At 43.7% G+C, this 13475-nt stretch overlaps 1 protein-coding gene across 3 annotated transcripts in view; it reads left to right on the plus strand.

Annotated features, from left to right (window-relative positions):
- The first annotated feature begins 298 nt into the window (after positions 1-298).
- CAB39L (calcium binding protein 39 like) overlaps positions 299-13475 on the plus strand; it is a 72912-nt gene continuing 59735 nt past the window's right edge. Inside the window, exon 1 of one of the 3 annotated variants that reach the window (XM_054077937.1) lies at positions 299-492. The gene's annotated coding sequence lies outside the window, so the exon portion shown is untranslated. Of the gene's footprint in view, positions 493-5117; positions 5233-13475 lie in introns of those variants that run through there. The other 2 variants (XM_054077927.1, XM_054077947.1) reach the window with 2 other exon arrangements.

A 13475-nucleotide genomic window follows, 5' to 3' on the forward strand; every position in this document is an offset into this window, starting at 1 on the left:
ACGGGGGGACCTGTGGGGGGTACGGACCCGTAGCGGGGCGGGACCTGTAGGGGGAGCGAGGCTCTGGTCAGGGGCCGCCCTGGGCCACTCGCCACCGCTCGGGGCCTCCCCCAGCACCTCCCGCCCCCCAGGCCGAGGTCTGTCGGCTCGACATTAGGGAGAGGTCAAGGCCTCCCCGCGAGCCCAGGGGGCTGCGAGGCACCTCGTTCCCTCGGGCGCGGGTTCCCGGGGCTCCCCCGCCCTCCTCTCCCTTTCTGGTACCTGCGGGGCCGGACCGGGCCGGACCGCTCTCCTCCCTCACGCGCCGCAGCCGCCCGCCAGAGGGCGCGAGCGCATCGGGGCACACTGCCGGCCCGGGGCGAGGGCGCAGGCGCTCAGCCTGTAGCCACGCCCCCCGCCCTCGGTGGGAGGGGTCAGGGAAACTTTCGTCAGTTGGACGCCGGACCTTCCGGGTTATCGGCCGCGCCGGCGTCCTCGGGGCACTGTGCATGCGTAAGGATGCGTGCTTCCGCCTTCGGTGCTGTTGGCTGCGGCGGCGGGTGGGGAGGGGGCGGTGCGCGCGGCGCTGGCAGGCCATGCCCCCGCCATCTTGGGGGCGCGGCGAGAGGGGGCGGACCTGCAGCCCGTTGTAGGCGGGGTCACTGGGGGCGCAGCCTCTTGTGGGCGGAGCCAGTGGAGGGCGGAGCCTCAGTCATTGGTGGGCGGGGCAGCAAGGGGCGGGGCCGTAACTCCTTGTCTGCCGGCGAGCAGGGGCGGGACCCTAATCCCCAGTGGGCGAGGAGAAGGGATGGGGCCGCAACCACATTGTGGGTGGGCGAGCAGGAGGGGGCGGGGCTTCAACCACGAGGGTGCGGGGCGAGAAGGGGCGGGAACGCAGCCCTTTGTGGGCGGGGTCAGCAGGGGACAGCCTTAAGCCAATTTATGGGCGTGACCGGAAGGGGCGTGGCCACAAGCGCCTTGTAGTCGGGGCGATGGGGCAGGTCAGCGATCTGTTGTGGGCATGGCCAATAGGGGGCGTGGCAGCAAGTCCCTTGTGGGAGGGGTGAAGGGGCGGGGCCATAACACGTTGTGGGGGTGAGAAGGGTGGGACCGTAAGCACTTGTGGGCGTGGCCAGAGGGAGGGGCGTGGTCATCGGGGAACAGCAGCGCCTGACAGGGCTGGGCGAGGAGTCAGGGCTGATCTCACCTGGATGGCCCTGGCTGCCACCTTGAGCTTGGTGGGGGTGTTGTGTTGCCCCACTCGGCCTGAGGTGATGGGGGTGAGGTGCTGATGCAAAAAGTAGTTGCGTTTAACAAAAAGTGGCATATCTTTGATTTAAGCTAAAGTAGAATTAAGCTCATCCAAGTAACTATATTTTTTGAGAATTAGGCAGAATGTCCCTCTGATAGGATGTTTCTTATGGCATGCTTTTTCAAATAGTGTTTTTCCACTCTTACATCTTGTGTGTGGTGTGATCTGTGCTGAAGAGAGGTCTTCTGTGATCACCTCTGCAGTCTCTCCCCTTCTCCAATGCAAGGTCAAACAGAGCTGGAGCCAGCTCCAAATTAGCAAGAGATTTGACTATTGTGAAGTTCATAGTAACGTTGAAATTAGCCCTTGGAAAGTAATAGAAAATGCATAAGATTGCTGGGAAAATTTATACATATGCATGGAAGTGAGAAACATGTTCTGTCCCCAACTCCTGTCTCACTGCACATGATTGATATTGATGGCTCCCTCGTGTTGCCAGGCCTGATAAAGTATGCTTTCTTTCTAAAACTCCAAAATGAGTCTTAGAGAGTTTATTTGCCCGCATTTTCAGTATCAGTGTCTCTGTCTACATGTGGTGTGGGCTCGGTGTGGGGTGAGGCAGCCTGCTGTGCCCCCCATACCTGTGGAGCTTCTCACAGCTGCCGTGGAGTCTAGGCCGTCGCTAGGCTCCGTATGGGAATTTGTCTGGCAGCTGGCTGAGCTTGGTGGGGCTGCAGGCACATGGGTGGGGAGCAGGGAGGGTAAAAGCAAGTTTGAGTCATAGAATGGTTAAGGTTGGAAGGGACCTTAAAGATCATCGAGCTCCAACTCCCCTGCTGTGGGCAGGGACACCTCTCACCAGTCCAGGCTGCCCAAGGCCCCATCCAACCTGGCCTTGAACACCTCCAGGGATGGGACAGCCACAACTTCCCTGGGCAACCACTGCCCTCACTGTGAAGAATTTCTTCCTAATGTCCAGTCTAAATCTTGTCCCTTCCAATTTATAGCCATTCTCCCTCGTCCTGTCACTACATGCCCTTGTAAAAAGTCCCTCCCCAGCAAACTAAGATATTGGGGAAGTGAACGAGTTGGTTCACTCCACTGCTGGCCCCTGCCATTTGCCTTTGCTAGTTGCACCTGTGTGCTATGAGATGCCCATTTGATTCAAAGTGTGAAAATATGAAGTTTACGTTGCACTCAAGGTTTTAGCAGCTTTATTGAAGACACCAAGCTGAGTGGAAGGATGGGATGTCATCCAGAGGGACTTCCACTGTCTGGAGAAGTGGGCTTGTGAGAACCTCATGAAGTTCAACAAGGCCAACTGTAAGGTCCTACACCTGCGTCGGAGCAATCCCCAGTTTTGGTACAGGATGGGAGATGATGCGATTGAGAGCAGCCCTGTGGAGAAGGACTTGATGGTGCTGGTCAATGAGAAGCTTGACATGAGCCGGTGATGTGCACTTGCAGCCCAGAAGGCCAACCATGTCCTGGGTGCATCACAAGAAGCATGTCCAACAGGTTGAGGGAGGTGATTCTGCCCCTCTATTCCTCTCTTGTGAGACCTCATCTGGAGTATTGTGTCCAATTCCTGAATCCTTAACATAAGAAGGATATGGAGCTGTTAGAACGGGTCCAGAGGAGGGCTACAAAGATGACCGGAGGTCTGGAGCACTTCTGCTATGAGGACAAGCTGAGAGAGTTGGGCTTGTTCAGCCTGGAGAAGAGAAGGCTCCGAAAAGACCTTCTAACAACTTTCCAGTATCTGAAGGGACTACAAGAAAGCTGAGAAGGGACTGTTTACACAGACTTGTAGTGATAGGACTCGGGGCAATGGGTATAAATGGGAGAGGGGCAGATTTAAACTAGACATGAGGAGAAATTTCTTCACTATGACAGTGGTGAGGCACTGGCACAGGTTGCCCAGGGAGGTTTTGGATGCCCCATCCCTGGAGGTGTTCAAGGCCAGGTTGGATGGGGCCTTGGGCAGCCTGGTCTGGTGGGAGGTGTCCCTGCCCATGACAGGGGGGTTGGAACTAGATGATCTTTAAGGTCCCCTCCAACCCGAACTATTCTATAATTCTGTGATTACCTTACAGGTATTTGCATTGTGGCTCTGTAAAGACAGTTTTCAGAGGGGCAAAAAATAACTCACTCTTAAAAAGGTGTTGAGGGTGGTTTGTCAGCAGTTTTTTACTACCTCTTGAAACCAGACGTAAACATAACGCGCTCAAAGACCTGTCAAAGCATTTTCAATCTTGTGGGTAATATTTAATGTATTTATTTAGTTGGGAGGGGACAGAAATTTAGTTTGTCTAGGCGAAGGGGGAATGCTATGTTTGTGTGACTTGGAGCTATGGTCAGATCCAGGATCCTCCAGAAGATTTAGATGTCCAGTATCTGCTTTATACTTTTATAAAACCTTTTAAATGTTTACATAGGCATGCCTACATCTGTGTCTGTGTTTGAAGTTGACTGATAAGCCCAGAGTGCTGTCTAACTCTACAGAGAGAAATTAGACAACTAACAATAACGTTGTTTGGAACAGGGTGGCTCAGCATCACTGATGTGCTGACGAATGTCCCAATAAAAATAGTAGTTCATGTTTTAATATGATATTTCTGTAATGTAATTATTTATTTTAAAATTAAGTACAAGATTTTCTTGCTCTTGGAATATACTGCGTTGTGAGGTGATGGTTGCAGATTAAGTAATTTCATTTTACTGAATCACTAATTTATGTGCATATGTAAGTGAATATTGAGTGTTATGAAACACTTGTGGTGTTGCAAATTATGTATGAGGAATATACAAGATAAAGAGAAGATGGAACCAAGCATCCTGATGATTGTGTTAATTAGAAGTTATTTTAAAGGATTATTTCCTCATAAAATTTTCTTTCCTTAAATGTCTCCTGAATGGCCTCCTGTGTTTGCCTCCGTGCTTTGAAACTATGTGGTAAGCATTAATCAGTGATATGGAGATGATATAGCAATCTCATAAACAAGGAGCTCTTAAATAATCATATTTATGTCCGGATAACAGGATTTAATGTGTCTAGTTGCCTGAAATGGTTAGGAGATGATTGGGCTTTTGTGATTATAAAGTTGCTCTACGCTTCATGTTCATGAGCAGCAAATGAGTTCCAGCCTTTTTCCAGCAGTAAGTCATTGAAATGGAAGTATGAAGAATCTGCCCACAATGATAGTTTTACTTGGAAGCACTCAGTGGCATTCTCCTGCAGTACTGAGGAGAGCAGCCCCTTTGCTCTGAGCAAGCTGCTGGAGCTTATTCCATCTGCTGTAGTGGGGTTTTTGCCTGGCCCTTGGTAGTGAACGTGATCCGTGGTGAGCACTCAAGGTGAGACCCAGCTCCAGAAAAGAGAGCAGAGAACTGCAGAGGCTGTCCCTGGAGACTAACGCAAGGACCAATTTAAGACCAATTGCAATCAGAGTTTTGCATTATTCACACATATATAAATGTGTTTTATGTCAGTGTGATTGCAAATGTAGTTTTCTGTGTTTTAGAAAGTGACTGCAGAGGACGTGTAGTGAAGAGGTAACGCAGGTGTAATCTGTGCCTTTCGCTGTGAAGTATTGGTAGCACTCTAAAACTTTTAATAGCAACTGGGAGTGATGGAAGAAGCTGGAAGCATGTAACTGCATGCCTCCAGATATTAGTAATGTAGTTTGCTTGATATTTGAAGCAAGAGGAACAGGAAATGCATTTTTCTTGAAACAAAAATGAATGACACTGAGTCAGTTTTGAAACATACCTGAGTTTCCTTGGTTTTGCTTTTATCTGGAACTGTAAGAGAGAGTTTCTGCAACATAGCAGCACCTTTTGCCAGTGAGCTCAGTACTTCCCAAACTTGTTAGGTGGCAGGAGCTCACAAGCGATGCTGATCTGACATCCCAGTAACCTCCCTGCAGTGGTATAAGCTTCTTGGGGCTCTCCCACCAGTTTGCGTAGCATAGACCTGGGCTGACTAACTGCATCTAAAGGTGAGGACATCCTGTTCTACATGCTTACACATTTGCTTGCACCTTCGTTCGGGTGACAATGAAAGGGCTGACTGTCCTGGTGAATGGTGCTGTTGATCGAGCTGCTGAATTACGCTTTTGTGTTGCATGTTCTGGTCTTTTAATTTAGAGACTTCAGATGAATGATTGCATAGACAGGCAGACCGCAAATGGCTCCTTTGAGTGGGAGGAGATAAAGCTGGTCTAAACGGAACTGTCTCACCCAGTTCTCTTATCCGGGAATATTTTTATCATCTTGAATGCAATGGAGATTTGGGTGTATCGTTGTATGGCCAGATGGGCTTGGGTGAGGTACGCAGGCATCAGTTAGGCTCCACAAAATAGCAAAGTAGTCAAAGCTGTGGAACTTGGAAAGCTGTGCACATTCAGAAAATATTTTGCAGTTCTGATTTGCCTTTTTGTCCCTTTTCTGACTGGATTGGCTCTTTTGTTTTATTGACTCTTTTCTTCTTAAAGTACCTTTGTCTTCTTCAAGTTTTATTGCATTGGTTAGTTTAAGTATAGTTCATAACTAATCCCTTGTTTTTCACCCATCTCATCTGTCTTAACTAAGATAACAGGTCAGAGAACAGGTAGTTTTAAACAGGACATTGCTTCTTTACAAAACTTGTCCAGTGGGACATCTTTTGGCTTATAGAAGTTTTGCTGTAACTCATCATTATTTATCAAGATACACACTAATATTTATTGCCTGTAGGTACATTGCTTACTAATTGAACTTGTCACTATTTACAGGCCTCTAGTGCTATGTGTTGTAATTCTGTTGCTATTGAAGATATGTTGGGTTTTAGGTGTTGTTAGGTTATTTGGATACTAATTTTTCCAGCTATTAAATCAAAGAATGGGGACATTTGGGATCTCTGAGAAGCCACTCAGCCTGTAAAATGGCTTTGTTCTACCTGTGGTGTAAGCATGTTTGCATTCCTGGCAACTAAAAGTCAAACAAATTGTCTGTTTGAGAAGTGGAGCTTCTAAAATCACACACTGTTACGGTCCTAAGGGAATCTTAAAACACAAGCAGAGTCTGGCAATGAAAAGGAGAGGAAAAATTTGTGTCACTGTCTAAACAATAGACTTCTTTCATGTGGAGGACCTAGATGTCTGTTAATTACCAACTGGCTTGAGGGTTTTGGAGCCTGGCCCAATATGCTGAAACAGTTAACCATCCACTAGCTGGCATATCCTTCAAGGATTGCATTTGGAGACTGGTACTGTAATGGATTTCATCTTTATAGACTAATTTTGTAGTAGAAACCTTTTCATTTTTCAGCTGGATTTGTGTCTTACAGCCTCAGTATTCATTGCCAACATAGATTCCAGACAGTTACATGAAGGAAGGGCTGGTTTAAATGTCAGATAATGCTGGACTAGGTGAAGCAGCATGTTTTGTCTTTTCTGTGCCACAGCCCCACCACAACACACTGATTAAGACCTAAAATGGCGTCCTTTGAATTTGGGTGACTCAGATGCATTAACAAGATCTGAAAGCCTGTGATTACAGTTGCACTGGAAAGGGCCTGAGGTCTCTGGAAATCAGGCAGTAGATGTATGTGATGAAAAGAACCCAAAATAAATGGATGCCTAAAACCCTTTTTATCTTCATTTCTCCATGTGAACAGAACCGTATATTTATCTGAAATAAATTTTCGCTGGTATTTTCTGCAGTAAGGCTCGTGGTTGGAAAGTATTCTGACTCTTCTGATGGCCTCTTTGTGGGTTTGCATGCAGATTAAAATATGTGCACGAAGTATTTTCATTAAATGAAGATGTAGCAGAAAAAAAAATTCTAAGCAGTCTTCAAGATTTAGTGAATTTGGGTGTTCCCACACTTAAAGATGTTCTGTGGAGTGCTCCATGACTTCTTTTTCATTTGTCTTTTATTTATTAAAGTGCAGAGGAAGCCATCCTTGCCATGCTGGCTGATGCAAGGCTGATCCGCTTATGCTGGTCTTGGTAGCGGCTGTACACAGACAAAGGCTGGCGTAGGGTTGGACCTGACCTAATAAAAGCCATGAAAAGGAGGCATATGGCAAAATGCTGAAGTCATTATTGTGTGTAGGTGGAAAACCCACTTTCAAGTAAAACCAAAACCTCTAAGGTTTAAAATATACGAAAAGGAATTTGGCTACGATCATAGATAACAGGGTAAATACATGTTGCGGTGTAAAGGCTCAGCAAAGGGCTCTTAAAAAGAGTATTCTGGACTAAAGAGTCACAGCCTCCCATGGGAAAACTAACTTAGACGACGAACCCCCTGTTTTTTGAATTAATCATTTTTCCTGATCCAATTTGCTGTGCTCCATCAGCAGCTGGTTTGGCTTAGCTTTGTAAAGGTGTGGAGAATAGGAGGAAGAAGGGTGGGAGGCAGTATTGTCATATTAATATGTATTGTATTTGGTTTTGTTTATGAGAATTATGAAAGATCAGGGAAGCCACAGTCCCCTGAGCATTTTCATTTGACATCAGCAAAGGAACAGTTCTGTCCTCCCTGTGCTTCTCAGCTCTTCGTTGTTCATTTGTGTCATTGCTCAGGGAACTGGTTGAGGATTTTTTATTTTTTTTTTTGAAAAAAAGAAAAAGTCATTTATTTGGCTCATCTAATTTTATTTGAATAACTTTCCTCATCTAATCTGCTGTGCAGCCATTTGGTGTTTTTCTTCTTTCAGGGAACTGGGCGTGGCCTGGGGACAAAATGAGCATCTGGAGGCAGATGGATTGCTTTCTAATATTGTTATTGCTGCCTTTTATCCCAATTTAAAGGGTTAACCTAACTGCTTTAGTCTGAGCAAAGTGCTGGTACGGGTAGTACACTTAATGTGTCCATAGAATCATAGAATCATGGAATCATTAGGTTGAAAAAGACTTTAGAGATCATCAATTCCAACTGTACCTGTCTTCTACTAAATCATGTGCCCAAGCACCTCATCTACCCACCTTTTTAATCACATTATTATGGGTGGTTTTCATCACACAGCAGAGCTGTGCTAAGCCTGGAGCTCTTTGTGGTCTCAGTTGTTCTAGACCAAAAACCCCTCCTGCTTTTTACAGGCAGTGGAGATGAATGGATTTCTCCGGGGGCAACTGAGTTTAACTTTATTATTATTTTTTCTGTGAAATTCTTGAATGACTGGAACCAAAGAAGCTCTGTAGACAATGTGTGAGACGTTCTTCCAGCAGCACTGAATAAGCGAACGGGCCCAAATCTTTGTAACCCATTTTCATAAGAAATGTTGCTTAAGTGACTCTGTTATTTGTTACACAGTCATATCTAAACCACTGTGGATGGCAGGCAGGCTGGCGTAAGGTTTCAATAAGATGGAGTACTGCTAAACATGTAGATTTCATGTGTATCTATCAAGAAAAGCACCCACCTGATACTGCTAGTTAGCTGAACCCAGTGTGCAGGTATGGTTTCTGACAAATTTGTGATGAACCAGTTAAGTGAGTTGGGGGTTGGTAGCATATTTTTTAATGAAGGATTATTTTTGAGATGAACTGATTTTGTTAATGAATTTGTAGCAAGGCGCTACAACCCCTGCATTAGCAGATTGAGATATGTAGTTGAAGCCTAGGTAAAGAAATGAGGAAGAAGGGATGGGATCTTTTCTTTTTTTCCTCAGCTGTTTTTGGCACCACATATTGTAGAAATATTTTAAAATTGCATCCCCACTCCTCCAAAAAAGTTTTCATGGATCAGTTTTTTTTGTTGTTGTTCTTTTAGTGTTACTGCCTGGATTTTTAGAATGGACTGATAAAGGTGGTTCAAAAAATGTCACACAAGTTACATTTAGTAAGTCTCTCCACAATTTCTCTCACTTCTCCAAAACCTACATTTTTAAGGAAAATAAGAGGGGTTTGGCTTTTTCCACCTGTTAAATTTTCAGGGTGCCTGGCAGGCTGATTGGTCTCTCTCTGTAGGGATGCTATTCCTAGAACTGGTGCAAGAAAGGTGATGGCAGGGAGGGCACGACTTCTCGTTATGGCGGCAATGTAATCTTATAGCTACTTAATCAGTTGTGAAGGAATATCTTTGATTTATTTTACAGCATGAACCAAAAAAACCCCTTCTGCTATCTCATTAATGTTTTTTCATTGGGTTTCTTGTTGCAAGAGTTGATAATTAAGATGGAAGAAAGTACTGCTGGACTTTGAAATGTGGGACAGTTGAGTGCCAACTATTGGATTGGGTGACCTTTGTTGAAGATCCTACATCAATCTAGCACAAAGGTACTTGTACAAGTTGATACATACAAATTTATTGCAGCAAAGATTACCGTTCACTTGCTCGTAAGTGTTGGAAGGAAGTTGTGTGGGGCTTTTTAAGTAAGGGCACCGGAGATTACTTAGTACCAAAAGACTGAAACAATGCAGGAAGAGAATTCAGGTCCAGCATCTGTAGTGATCCTAGCAACATGTAACATTCAGCTCTCTGTTAAGCCTTTTTTTTCACATGCCAGCAGGGAGGCACAGCTGTATCAACTTTCCCTCTTCAGGTGTACCTTCTAATTGTGTACTCTCACTTCTTGCAGTTCACTGGCAGTCAAGCAGCCGTCTTTTACTTCTGCAAATAAGCAAAAGACTACCAGTTCATGGTGGTCATTCACTGCCTGTTGCTTTTGGATACAGAAGAGGCTGTCTGCAATATAGGATTTATTTGTTGGTACAAATGAGGCACCAAATTGAAATTTATAGGGTGAGGGCAGGATTGCAGGGTGGTTGTAGCCATCTGTTAAGGCAAATATACGATAAATCACATAATCAATCTCTGAGAAAAGTCTGTGAGTTTGGGGTTTTTTTTCTTTTGTTCAGTTTTGTCTGGTTTGGTTTTTATCTGGTTTTGTTTGGTTGTGGTTTTTTTTCTGTTTTTTAACAAATTGGTTAATGTGTCTTAGTAAATGAGCGAAGTAAGGCTGAACCTTCTGAACACAAGCTTATTACATAGAAATTTGTTGACTTTTGGTCCTGCTCCTCCTCATCTGCAGGCTAATTATCAGTCATCTCTTTTACATTACAATCCATGTTTACTTCTGAAACTGTGACACCTGTGCTCCTCTGTTGCCAGCATTGCACACAGCCTTGGGCAGCGTATGAAAGGAAAAGACAAAGTGCTTTTGGTCAAAGGCAGTTTGAGTAAAGGAATGTGAGAATGAACTCTGAGGTCAAATTGGCTTGGTAGACTTTAGGTTGTACGCTGTTTGGAAAAGGTTTTTCCCTTCAAAAAAACAACTCTAATTTAAGAAGATACACACCTCTACAATTAGTCTGTGTTCTGCCCTTTTGTCATGGAAAGGAAAATGTTGCCACAGGATTTTCCAGGGTATCCTTATGCTAGTCTAGTTTCTTGGGCAGTAGTTAAACGACAAGGAAACATACACAGAGATGTTACCCATTGTTTTTCTCATCTCCCTAAACTCTCTCCGCTCCGTAAACTGAGTAGCTCCTTATCGTGGTTCATAAGGTTTCATTGCAGTTCTTGAGGTCGTGGGAGAAGATGGCTGCAAAACTACATGACGTTCCCATCTTTGAGGATGAAAAACACGAGGGGCTAAGCAATTCTTTTGTTCTGTGTGATGTTGCATGCTATTACATCACTAATATACTTCTAACACTGCTTACAGAAGCGTTTCTCAAAGCTGGGGGGCAGGAGTAGAAGGACATGCAGCTATCTAGAATGTGCAGATCTGAAAACAAGCGATAATGTAAAGAAGAGTCCCATCTTGATTTAGGAATGGTTCAAGGGCAGCAGACATTCTGTAGGAGTAAGTTTAAGTAATTTTTTATAAAGATGATTTAAAAAAACTCCAGATTTTCTTTAGGATCTAGGGATGATAGGGAGACATTCTAAAAATACTAGGAACAAAAAGAACTGTGACATATGTCTGGTGGCTGTGCTAAAGCTGTCAACAATGATGCTGAATAGACAGAACTGTTACGTACATCTGTAGTGAGAGTGAAGCTGACTATTACAAATAATCATAACTCTGAAGAAATCCATTTTACAGTAGTAAATAAAGACTAAAAGAACACTAAATTTGTGTTACAAATTTATGGAGACTGAGGAATTTTTCTTTTTTTAAATGGCTAAAATTGTTCAAAATAGAAAACAGATATTGTAAAATGTACTGTACCAGCTAGGTTAAAGGTTTGATGTAGTCTGTCTAAGAAACTGTTACGCTTAATGAAGAATCATTGAATTAAGACATAATATGGTCATGTTCAGTCATTGGATGTTTGTTTGGAAAAAACCCATCCCCAAATGAACACACAGTTGGAAAAGAAGGCAAAATCCTCCTGACAGTTTTATCTAGGCCACATAAAGAAGAAAAATGACAAATGATGGCATAGCCTCATGTATTCTATTGAATTAAAGAACACGTTAGTGGAGTCTTTTAAAAGGTGAACTCAAAGCTTTGGGAAGTTGATCACTATGAAAAAAGGTACAATGCACCTTAAGGATGACAAACAGTATCTGAAAAAAACAGTGCTTCAAGGTGTCGAAGCTCATAGGCGGCAGGCAGTGGATACTCCCTGTAGATAAGTGGCAGCCAAGAGCTGGTAGCAGTTGAATACACTGAATGCAGAATGCAGATTTCCTGTCCAATATTATTAACATCACTTCTGGAATATAATAAAGTTTGATGTGTTCACTTCAAGACGTATTTTTTAAATTGAGTCAGCACTGGCCTTAAGTGTTGGAAAAACATATCTATACACTTAGATGGTAGTGATGAAGAGGTAAAATCTGAGTTTGTTGAAGTGCATTGATCATGTACATATGCATGGCCAAAATGGAGAGTCTTCAAAGACCATACATTTTGCAAATAAAGATTCTCCAACACTTGAAATTAACGTCAAGGTCTAACATCTTTTAAAAAGCTGCTCTTGCTCAAGAAACTGTTGAGCTGTGTCAGACAATAATTCCTGCATTGTTAGAGTCAGAGCAGGTCTTTGCAGTTTGTAAATTCCTCTGTTGGCTGTAACAACATCCATTTCTTGTTTTGAGAAGAGGGAAAATGCTGTTTCAAAATTTTTCTCCAAGAAGGTCTTACTTTGTGAGTCTATAGGAAGCATAGAGAATATGTCTGCAATCTTGAAAAAAAGGCAGATCTGTGTAAAGTGTCAGAGATTCTTAATACTTTTTACTTTTAAACTTCCTAACTGTGTCATCTATATTCTCTTTAAATGGAAAAAAGTAAAAATAGGTAGTGTGGTTGTTGGGTTAAATGAGGTATTAAATAGCTTGTGTTTACATCTTTAGTTACTTGGCTGATATGCAGTTGTTTGGATACAGGTCTTTGTATGCTGAAAACTTGCAATGGAACTTCTTATGCTCGTGAAAGTAATTTCATCCCGTGATGACAGCTAGTAGAGACTGCCTTGCTGTGGTCATGGAAAGTTAAACTGGTATGACTCTTGCTAGGTGACCTTCTCACAGGAATTTGCCTGCTCTCGGAAAATAAGCCATTGCTTTTCAGTGGTACTCGGGTGGAAACTACAGAATTGGCAATAATGCCAGACATAATTTTATGTCCTTATGAGCACTGCTGTTTTGAAAAAAATCATTTTGTGACTTTTCTCTCTCAATTCTGCTATCAGATCTTCAGCTCTGACTCCTTGGGTTTGGGAAACTTTGCTTGATTTAGTAGATATGAAATGTTTTCTCTTTGTAATGTTAGGCTTGAACATGACATTGTGCAATTTAATATGAGAGAGAAAATTGAGGTCTTGAATGCATATATGATGTTAGAAAATGTGTTCTGCGGGTGTTCAGACTTGGTTAGATTCTGACTGTCTGCTCATGGCTCAGATGGGTATAATCTTTGCTGTGTTAAAAGCTGGCTGGGTGGCCAGGCCCAGAGGGTTGTGGTAAACGGAATTAAATCCAGTTTGTGGCTGGTCACAAGTGGTGTTCTCCAGGGCTCAGTGTTTGGGCTGGTTCTCTTAAATATCTTTATCAGTCATCTGGATAAGGGGATCGAGTGCATCCTCAGTAACTTTGCAGATGACACCAAGTTGTGCATGAGTGTTGTTCTGCTCAAGGGAAGGAAGGCTCTGCAGAGCAATCTTGAGAGGCTGGATCGATGGGCTGAGGCCAAATGTATGGGGTTTAACAAGGCTTAGTGTCAGGTCCTGCATGTGGGACACAACTACCCCATGCAGCGCTACAGGATTAGGGACAAATGGCTGGAAAGCTGCCTGATGGG

Source organism: Cuculus canorus, chromosome 1, assembly GCF_017976375.1.
Source record: "Cuculus canorus isolate bCucCan1 chromosome 1, bCucCan1.pri, whole genome shotgun sequence".
Taxonomy (NCBI): Eukaryota; Metazoa; Chordata; class Aves; order Cuculiformes; family Cuculidae; genus Cuculus; species Cuculus canorus.